This window comes from Nothobranchius furzeri, chromosome 17 (assembly GCF_043380555.1).
Source record: "Nothobranchius furzeri strain GRZ-AD chromosome 17, NfurGRZ-RIMD1, whole genome shotgun sequence".
Taxonomy (NCBI): domain Eukaryota; kingdom Metazoa; phylum Chordata; class Actinopteri; order Cyprinodontiformes; family Nothobranchiidae; genus Nothobranchius; species Nothobranchius furzeri.
The window spans coordinates 39,102,800-39,113,394 of NC_091757.1; the positions used below are offsets into that span (position 1 = coordinate 39,102,800).

Consider the following 10,595-nt stretch of genomic DNA (forward strand, 5'->3'; position numbering starts at 1 on the left):
CAAAAGTGCCCAAACACGTATTTTATTTTTTTGACCGCTATTTTTTTTAACTAACTTACATTTTAAGCTGCACTGCTGTCCCGCTCCGTCCGCCGTTGTTGCGAGTGTCGAGTCCAGCGGCCGGCGCGCAAAGCATGCTGGGATACCCTTGCTCCTGTGAGGATCCATCAGACCCATCCTCGAAATGTGGGTAGAGCGAGGACGCGTTTGAGGACGCGAGAATGAGGATTCTTGGAATTCGGACAGTACTCGTCACTGCGCTTTGACGTCATCGACCTCAAAATGCGCACTCACAAGCATCCTACCCCTGGATTCGGACACAGCCCCTGTGTATATAAGCTCTGTCTTGTCTGTGTCTGGTGTCGGTTCATATGTTGTCAGCGTTGCTCGTGCTCTGTTCTGAGCTTTTGCCTTCAGGTCTTCGTGCTCTTGGTTGAGTTGTGTCTCCAGGTTTTTGTGCTCTAAGAAGAGATTTGGGTGTTCCTGTTCCCCAGGACTTATTGGACTTTGGCTCGCTGCCTTTGGATTACTACCTTAATAAAGGATTTTTACTTTATCCTCCACCTCTGCCTCATTCATCTGGTATCTGCATCTTGGGTCCTAAAACATCCTCCTACACCAACTCATGACATATGCATGCAAAGCCCCATTTTTAGTCTTTTCAGCACTTTTGGAATTTTAATGATATCTTGAACGGTTCAGGAATTATGGTAATGAGAAGTTCGCATGTCCAATCCCGTCTGCGGCCACTGGTTGGTAATAAGAATATTGTGGCATTAACAGAGGGGTGTCGGCGGTCAGGGCTAGGGGGCCCCCCAACACAAGGGGGCCCCAGGCGGCCGCCTACCTATGCCTAATGGCAAGGCCGGATTAACCATACGGGCAACTGGGCAATTGCCCAGGGCCCACGATCTCTAAAGGGCCCAGGGCAGCAAGGGCACGAGCAAAATACTGTAGGCCTATCTGTAATCTCCCGCTTTATATTAAACTAGGGTGACCGTACGTCCGGTTTTCCCCGGACATGTCCACTTTTCACTTTCTGTCCGGGCGTCCGGACTGGGGGTTCTTGTATTGATGAAAATGTCTGGCTTTTCATCCAGGAGCAGGGATCGAATTATGGGGGAGTTAGATATCCTACACATCCAGGGGAGCCGGAAAAAAGTTTTCTACTGATATTACATCATTTATGGACTCTTCTGAGCAGAGAGCGGCACAGCGCGTTGTTGCGCAGCGCTCCAGGCAGCTGCTTCCAGCGCACGGTCCATTCTCAAAGTGGCGCAACCAAAAAAACTATAATTAGCACACGATCGTTCATGTCCGCACATGTTCTCTACTTTCTGTCTTATTTGCGCCTGAAGCGCTCTGTTCCTGCGGACCTCATCACCTGTGCTGCGGAGATTTCACCTCACTGACGCAGCATCGAAACGCGCTCTCCGCTTTGCGGTCAGGAGATCCCTTTGATCTGCTCAAAAATAACTGATGTGGTGAAAAAGTAAGAATCCAGGCAGCAGTTTTCCTGGAGAGTTTAGAGGAGATGCAGGAAGATGAGAGACAGACAGGACAGGAAAATAGTTCAATAAAAACAAGAAAACAAAACAAAGTGTTGAAAAGTAAACTGTAGGTAGATCTATCTCCACTACACGTTTTTACCTGTATAAAGCAATAAGTTATACACATGTAGTATTTATACATCTGATACAATTCAGATCACCTTCAAAACTCAGTCACACACCCAGGGCCGTTTCAAGACATTTTGGGGGCCAAGGCAAAATGACCCCACCCATCCCCACCCCCCATAACTGGGCTCCCCAGGAGCCTCTGTGTAATTCATACCCTGTCCAGTAGTGTTAGTTATACAGTGTTTATAAAAGCTCCTCAGACATTACTGACATGTTATCAGATGAAAAACTAAATTATCAGACATGCTGTCTCATCTGCTGCTTTTCTAAACTTGCAAAAAGTAACTAAACCATTTGAAAGCCACTTTGTGGATTCTCTGAAAGTTTCCATGGAGTGTGTGACAACTTATTTTATCATTGATCCTATCGTCTAATCTCACAGCTGAAACAAGCATCCTTAATAATCTGTGCACAGGAAGCTTACCGATGCTGTAGTAAAACTAAAGGTATAATAATTTATTATTAATAAAACCTTGTTGCAGCACTAAAGCAGAAAAATGAGATTTAGCAATAAATATGCTAAACATTTACATATGAATTGTTTTGAGCCCTTTTATTGGCAGAATCTGATATCAATTTAGTTCTTACAAAAAATGAGTCCCAACGTGGTTTGTGTGGCGTTGCCATAGTGTGATGTCATAGGCACAGATTTCCTGTCCTCTTGTTTGGAAATGGAAATATGATCACCCTATATTCAACAAACTGTCCACCTGGGCTTTTGCACTGCACAGAGACGCTTCGCTGCCTTAGACTTTGAACGTCAGTTGAGAGTCAGTCTCATGCAGACTGACCAATGAAGAGAGGACCTCAATTTAAGACCCTCTCCTCATTGGTCAGTCCACACGAGGTGGGTCAAAGGTTACCCTGAGCGAGTTACATGATGTCAGGCATTCAAGTATTGAGTATATTTACTGCATATTACAGTAAAATATTCTGTATGTGACCATATTATGGTGATCCTTGGGTCGTGATGATGGGGCCCTTGAATATTGTTGCCCAGGGTACAACAAAGTGTTAATCTGGCCCTGCCTAATGGTAAAACCACCTCTGATACACAGTCAGAAAAATAAATTACGCTGAGAGAGGTGAAGTACCCGAGTCACAGGCTGTTCCTTCTCCAAATGTGCATTTCGTCCATCACTGTGTGACTCAACGTGGTCTGACACAGCAGTGTGTTGAATTTTGACAAGCCTGACGGATGAATCAACGTTGTCATTTGACTATGCAAATATTTCACCCACTTGGTCTCTGTTCAACAGATACTTGGGAATTGGTGAGGGCACCATTTCCTGTCAGCGCAGATGACAGCAAGCCTCAAGCCCAGCCTCCATTTGCATCATGTTCAAGCAAAATCATTTACGTCAGAGGGGTAAAGGCAGGAACAGTCATCCACCGACCTTTAAATATTCGTACAATTAAGTAGTTTCACAGCAGTAGAGAAGAAGATTTTGAGAAAGAAAAGCCTAACGTGCCACTGAAAGGCATTCAGCTGTTAAGACGGCTTCATTTAGCTGTCTTCTGACTTTTTACTTTGTCCATATTCTATGTTTCAACAAACCTACATAAAAAAATATTGTGAGTTTATAACTATTAGAAGAAATGCAACATGCACATCCACAACACTGAGCTCTGCCCAGAAGAAACCCACATACACTTCTGTAACAGAAGGATACCCCTGATGGGTTTCTTCTGTTTTCAATGTTGTCAGAATTAAATGTTTCAGAAATTCAGTTTCAAACAAATATAACCTGAACAAATACAAAAAGCAGGTGAGACGGGCCTTCGTACCTTTTGGTAATAAAGCTCTACAGTGGAAAGAGTGATTGTCCCTGCCCACTTGGCCAGAACAGGAATGGTAGGCAATTTACCCTGGTGTGTGTGTGTGTCTGTGTGTGTGTGTGTGTGTGTGTGTGTGTGTGTGTGTGTGTGTGTGTGTGTGTGTGTGTGTGCGGCACAGCTCCAAGAGCCGCTCAAGTCACCGCGTCTCGTTATTGGCGCTATTTAAACCAATGTTGTAAAATTACTTCTGCTCAGCCCAGATGTGCTCACTTGTGCACCCGTGAGCCGTGATTCCACTGGAACGCGTCTGACCTTTGACAGACGCACTCTGAACTTCAGATCTTCAGCTCGCTGTTAATAGCCTGAATGGGAATTATTTCTTGATTATTTTGTTACATCCACAATGTTCTGTGTGTGAGGTTTACAATGTCAGAACACCTGCATGAGACAGGGTGTTAATTATAATCTGCCAGAATGACTCACCACCTTCAGATTTCTCCAACACCGTTAAAAAAGATCAAATGCGGAACATATCGGCGTGCGCAGGCCAGAGTGCTGAAGCTCGGCGCATTGTTATTATGAAGCTAGGGCACATGCGGAGGACACGCGCGCAACAATATACTTGTTTTCAATTACATTTATTGTGCCAACTTACTTTTTCTTAGGCCCACCCACAAATGAGTTTCTGGCTACGCTAATGGTGACATATGACAGACTTCTCTGAGCTCTGCAGCCATTACACTTTTCACCTCGCGCACCCCCTAGCGGCAGCTCGTGCACCCCGAGGGGTACGCGTACCACACTTTGGGAATCCCTATCAGGGACTTTTATTAGTAAACCTGCTAATATGTTTCCCCTGATAAATTCTCACCCCCTTACACTTATGTGTCAAAAAAGCAAATACTCTTGCATTTCCTCTGCAGTCTAATCATGTCCAAACTCACTTCAACAATCTTCTCTGGAAAACATTTCGACCGTCTCTATAAAAATCCCTGCCTCTGCATCATTTCATCAGTAAAATGGAGTCAAATCCACATTCTGTCATCTGCTAAATAAGGAAATGTTGCAACAAATACATGATCCAACATCCACAATGAGGTACACAAGCATGGAGCTGCAGAGCCGAGGTCAGCACTTATTACCCAGAGACAATCAGCACTTGTCATTGTTTTTCATAGTCAAAGAGCATAACGTGACTTCCACTAATCCACAAAGTAATTACCAAGAAGCTTTTCACAGGTGCCAAGGATCGCGGCTTACATTTTAAATAAAATATAAACAAGGGAAAAATATCAAACCCATTAATCTTTCATTAAGCTTGCCGGATAAAAAAGAATCACTTAAAGTATCATTCGCTACCATCACTGCAAGGGCAGAAGCCCCCCGCTAACATCAAAGGCTTCTCAGAGAAACAGAGCGGGAGCGAGTGAGTCAGTTAGCTGAATTTGGCTAAGAACCAGCTCCTTGTTGGCTTTTAATGTGAACGCACTCATAATGGCAGCAGAGAAGGCACCAGCGCTCTTTAGTGGGCTTTGTGGCACACCAAACAATTCACTGTTGTTGTTCAAAGAACAGCTGATTCAGGCTGAATGTTGACAAAGGTGGAGGACTCGTCTTCAGCTGGGGCCCATCTTTGTGTCGCTCAGAGATCAGAGGCTTCTCATGGCCGAAGAATGGGAAGACTTCGTTTGAAACACACACACATATACACACGCACACACACTTGTGGCGCAGCAGGAGGAGTGGCTGACATATTTGTCGGGCCTATGTAAAAGCACTCTCTGACTCATTTGTGTGTCTGGGTGGGGCATTTCCAAACTATTTAGCAACTCTTAAACGTAAGATGAGGCAGTGGTTTTCTATCGTACGTATTAAACTATCGGATGGTTTGACTTTGCAGATGCGGCTGCTGTGGTTAACGACAGCAAGGCCACAGACCACCTGACAGGAACACAATGCTGGCACCGACGTCCCGTCTTCTCAATAAGTCTCTCACAGTTGTTTAAATTCGCTTAATCATCCTGGCGGTGATGCCAAGTAGGTTAATAACATGCAGTGGATTAAGGTTGTAGCATTGGCAACGCCGCTAGACCGAAGAACAGGTTCAGCGGGGAGGAAAATAAAGCTATCACAATAAATGTTCCTAACAGGCCTGTGCTGCAGTGCTTCGCTTTCAGGATCCAGTGGCATGTTCGTTTCTGTCTCCGTGTACGCTACACAAAACAGGTGATGTGCTTCACAGGCCCGCTACATTACATGACTTAGTCATGGCTCCCACTGAATTAAACACAGGGAAAGACTTTCTTTTTATCTTCTGCCAAAGAGCTAAATCTGACCACTGCAACCGACGCTCGCCCTCCCCTTTGATAGTGAAAGCATAGGAGCCTCACACGTATCAGCTCGGCCTCGTTTTTTAATGATTCTCCCGCAAACGTTGACAAAAACAACAAAAGTAAAGCAAAGAGAGGATTCCCCCTGCAGAGCAAACACTCCACATTTACACGGGTGTTCTGTTTGCTGCACAGGTGAGCAGCTTCCTGGTGTAAATAACTGGACTGGACATGTGTTATCCGTAGCTGGATGCAGCGCCTCGGCTCAGAGAACACACCAAAATGTTTTTCTGGGTTCGAGCGACTCATCTTTGCTTGTGGGGCATTGTGATATTCTTGGACAAGTAGGGATGAAAGCCTAAGGTCCTGTGGCTAATGAGACACTGAGGCAGTGGGAATGATGGTTTTAATTACTGCCCAGGACTGGTCCACAGGGGGCGATTGCTGAAGAGCATGCTGAGTGTCCTGGGTTGGGAGTTCAGACTGATGCCAGTCATGCTGCGCCTGGCTGCCTTTGATGCTCACTTCCCTCTGCTTTATTCCCACATTGTGCTTATTAGATTCTTTGCTACAGATGCTTCACTGCACCTTTGCTCAGAGCGACGCTTTGGACAAAGAAGGGCATGGTGACTGAGAGTTAAACTTTAAAGCCCCGGAAAGTTTCAGCAATGCATGACATAATCTGCTCTGGATTGCAAATCTGCATTGTGTCCATTCAACTGTGGATGTGTAGTAGAAAAAAACGCATCAAAAAACAACTACAACAATCTGTAAATGACATAGTAGAAGGTCAGATATGAGGCTAGAGGGGGTACTGTCTGTCTCTTCAGCTGCTGCATGATCTCTGTCGCTGTTCTCCTGCAGCTCAGCTGTGGACCAACCCTTGTTGACTTTTCAGAGATCACAGTGAGTCATCCTCATGTGTGTGTGTGTCTGTGTAAGTGTGTGTGTGTGTGTGGGGGGGGGGGGGGGGGGCTCTGACTCCACTGTGGTCAGACACCCCCACACACACACACCTTGACCTCATACCCCTTCAAAATAAAATAAATGGTGTGGCAGACACATTTTTTCCGATCATCTATAAACGTATGATTTTGTGAAGATTCCTTGGACAAAACTTCTCTTGCCTTCCACATTTAGGTGAGCTTTTCAGTGCTCTTTTATATATATATATATATATATATATATATTTATATATATATATATATATATTTTTTTTTTTGCATTTATTCAGCCTGTAAACACAAGCTCTGCACCTCAAGGCCATCAGCTAGTTGGTTTTGTTTTCAGCAGAGCAGGAAACTGTATAAAGTTAAAGTTAAAGTCCCATTAGTTGTCACACACACTGATGTGTGTGCGAAATTTGTTCTCCGCATTTGACCCATCCCCTGGGGGAGCGGTGAGCTGCAGACACAGCCGCGCTCGGGAACCATTTGGTGGTTTAACCCCCCAATCCAACCCCCTTAATGCTGAGTGTCAAGCAGGGAGGCATTGGGTCCCATTTTTTCAAAGTCTTTGGTATGACCCGACCAGGAATCGAACCCTGATCTCCCAGTCTCAGGGCGGACACTCTACCACTAGGTCACTGAGCTGGTATGTTTGCAGAGCTGCATGGGAACCCACTGGAACTGTGTCCTCGGTGCTCGGATTGTCAGGAAGTGAAAGATAAGGGCTGAAGCATTTCTAAAAAGGAGGATTGATACTTTTACACCAACATGGTGGAAAAGGGAAACTCCTGATTTTATGCCATTGTGGGATTATTTGTTGATATCTAGCTGTCAGAAGTGAACGTCTGACACATTTTCAGGCTTTTTTCAGGTGTTTCTAGAGTACAGATCCCCACATTCATGAAATACGTGTTAGTGCAAGTAAAATACTCAAATTTAATGTTTTAACATGAAAATCCAATGAAAAAAAAAACAAAAATATTGGGAAAATCTTTGTTTGTTTTAGGTTTTTCACTAGGAATGGAAGGCAGATTGAACATAATATATATATTTGTTTTTTACAGCACAATGGGCTCATTAAGCACGCTTCCACAGCAACCAAAGGATGTAATTTAAATTTTTATCTTCTTCCCTTTCTGTTTTTAACCCAGTAGCTGAAAGCAGCATGCTTATCACTCACAGAGGACAACATTTCCTCTGCAGTGTTTGTCAAAGGAAGTGATCTCCACCTTCTGGTGCAGGATAGCCGTGATCCTTCTCCACCATCACTGGCAAAGTCAAGCTGCACAACAATAATGTCCCTATAATTGTAGCTCCAGCTCTGGCCTATATTCTTTTGGAAACGGCGTGCGTGTTTGATGTAATGGCTGTGTTGTGTTTGTGGGGAACTCTCTGATGCCGAGCAGATTAGGTTCCACAAGAGATTAATCTAATTTTCGTAACCCGCTTACTGATACCGCGATGGAAGATCTTTATTTTTTGGAATTCCCTCTTGCTCTGGATTTGCAATCAGGGGTTCAAGCTTAATGGAGTCACTATGAATTAAGTAAAATTAACGCTTTGATCTAGTTTTGTTTTTAATGAATGAAGCAGGAAATTAGGTTGAAAACAAATGCCATGGATCCACACAGAAACGTGTTGGTGAGAAGTGTGTATTTTGGGGAATATGCAGCCAGTTTGATATACTAACTGTGTGCCATGTTTCCTTTCATCAGCTTTGGGCCGTAGTATCTCACAGAGCGTGATTAGCGTAAGCGTGGAATCCGTGCTGCTGGAGGCTGTGGGGCAAGCTTGAAGCCTGAAGCGCATTCATCAACGTCCCTGGCAGGGTGTGGAGGTTCCTCCAGCCATTTCTCAGTGTTAGTATTATTTAAATATATTTTTCTATATACTGATTTATTTCATTTTGGCAATATTGTAAGATGTTTACTAATGGGTGCAAACATTTAGTAATTTATCTTACACATAGTTTTTTTGATCATTAACTATTTTCATTTGTATTCTGAGATTGGATGAACTGGCAGAGAGAGGGGACACGCCCAGTGTAACTCCATGCAGGAAGTGGAACATTCCATCTGGCTCCTGGAAGCAGGGAGCGTGATAATGAAGAAACCAGAAACCAGACGTTCTGAAGCTCTATTGAGTTTACCAGATTTTGTTAGGATGTATTAGTTAAACTCTTTTTGTGGTAGTTATATTTTGTTGACTTAGTTTCCTAGGTTTATTTACTATTTGTCTTAGTGTTTCCCTTGTCTCTCCCCTCCTCGTTGTCTGTAGGCTAGCCTTTGTATATAAATTCCCCTGTGTGTCTCAGTTTTTGGAGAGTCTTGCTTGTTACTTTTAGTTAAGGTTATTTTTGTGGCCATTTTTTCCTTTGGGCCCGGTTTTGCTTAGATTTTGTTTAATTCTTTATGAAATAAATGGAGAAAATATTCTTTTTATACCATTGTCCTGGAGTTTTACTGCTCGGTCCCTGACACAGGGTGCACCTTTCTCAGCCTCACACCACTCAGCTTGCAGTCCTCTCACTGACACCATTTTCTTTTTCTTTCATTTTTAATCTTTTTTTTCCCAATAGTCTTTGTTGTTGTCTCCTTCTGTTAGAAATAGCTTTACTTTGAAGAAAACTTTCTCCCTTTTCTATCAGAGCTTTAAAGGTGCAGCACCATTGTGGAGGTGGCACATTGTTCTGTGTGGAATAATGCTGAATGCTCTCTGCATGCACAAAAAATGTCACTGTACATTTTTGCTTCAAGCTTTTGCTCCTTATCTTCCTTTTTTATGCAACAATCCGGCTTGATGACATTCATGTTCTGCCGTTTGCTTCATCTCTCCACAGTCTTCCTCCTGCAGGTAACAGTGACTAAAACAGATCCTCCCAGAACCGTCCCCCAGGTCTGAATTTATAATCACTCTTAGATCGCAGACATGAAAGACTTGCATGCATCCTCCTAAAATGCCCTCTGAGGTGGCAAGTTCTTTTTTTAAATAACAGAATGTAGAGTTTGGCAAAAAATTGCAACTATTTGTGAAGCTTCTCTTGAAAGAATGGCATAAAATGCATTTCTGACTTTGTGAAATTATTTCATGATTAAACTGTTAAGTTAAATTCTCACAAAGTCGCCATAGGTTGGAACCCTTCATGTTTGCTCCGGATCTGATGACAGTGACTTTCATTTTGTTAGAGTTTAGCTCAAAATGGCATAAAGAAACTCTTGAAAGTATATCATGTGACAAATAAGAGACCACTGCATCATTTATTAATAACACTTTATTTTAACAGGAATCAGAGGTCATTTAACAATGAGAAGCATGTTCACTAGGTTTTTATGAAACTCAGCAAAACTGCTGTATTTGGTCGAGGACACGTCCTGTGAACTGAAGTATTTACCTCCATCTAGTGGTCATAGTGGAGATTGCACCATATAAAAGAAAAAAACGGGAAAAGGAAAATGTGCCCTACATAAAATGAAATCACTGCGCCATGAAAAGTAGTACCAAAGATAAATCTTATTTATTTGTCAGGAAGTCAAATAAATAATATACATACAATTATTGTTCAAAGTATATACTTATAAAAGAAACATTTTTACCAAATAAAGTAAAATACTATCAAAGAACGCTGATCAATTTGTGAAGGCGTAGGAATTTGTCAGTTGACTTTATTGAACAATAGCTCGGCGGTAACTACGTTGTTTGTTCTTTTTCTGCCGCCTGAAACTGGTGCTGGGAAGTTTCATCGATTAGAACGTGTAAATATCCAAAACATACGACTTTTCTGTTAAAGTGGAGTAAGGGATACCGTAAGTATATATTAAGTTACATCTTTTATTGGGACTTACACGTGCTTTTGATAACAT

At 42.9% G+C, this 10,595-nt stretch overlaps 1 protein-coding gene across 1 annotated transcript in view; it reads left to right on the forward strand.

Moving 5' to 3' along the window:
• The window catches only part of LOC139063610 (oocyte zinc finger protein XlCOF6-like), a 58,194-nt gene that overhangs the window by 17,778 nt on the left and 29,821 nt on the right, over positions 1 to 10,595 (forward strand). Inside the window, exon 2 of the mRNA XM_070545990.1 lies at positions 8,451 to 9,630. The gene's annotated coding sequence lies outside the window, so the exon portion shown is untranslated. The remainder of the gene's footprint in view (positions 1 to 8,450; positions 9,631 to 10,595) is intronic.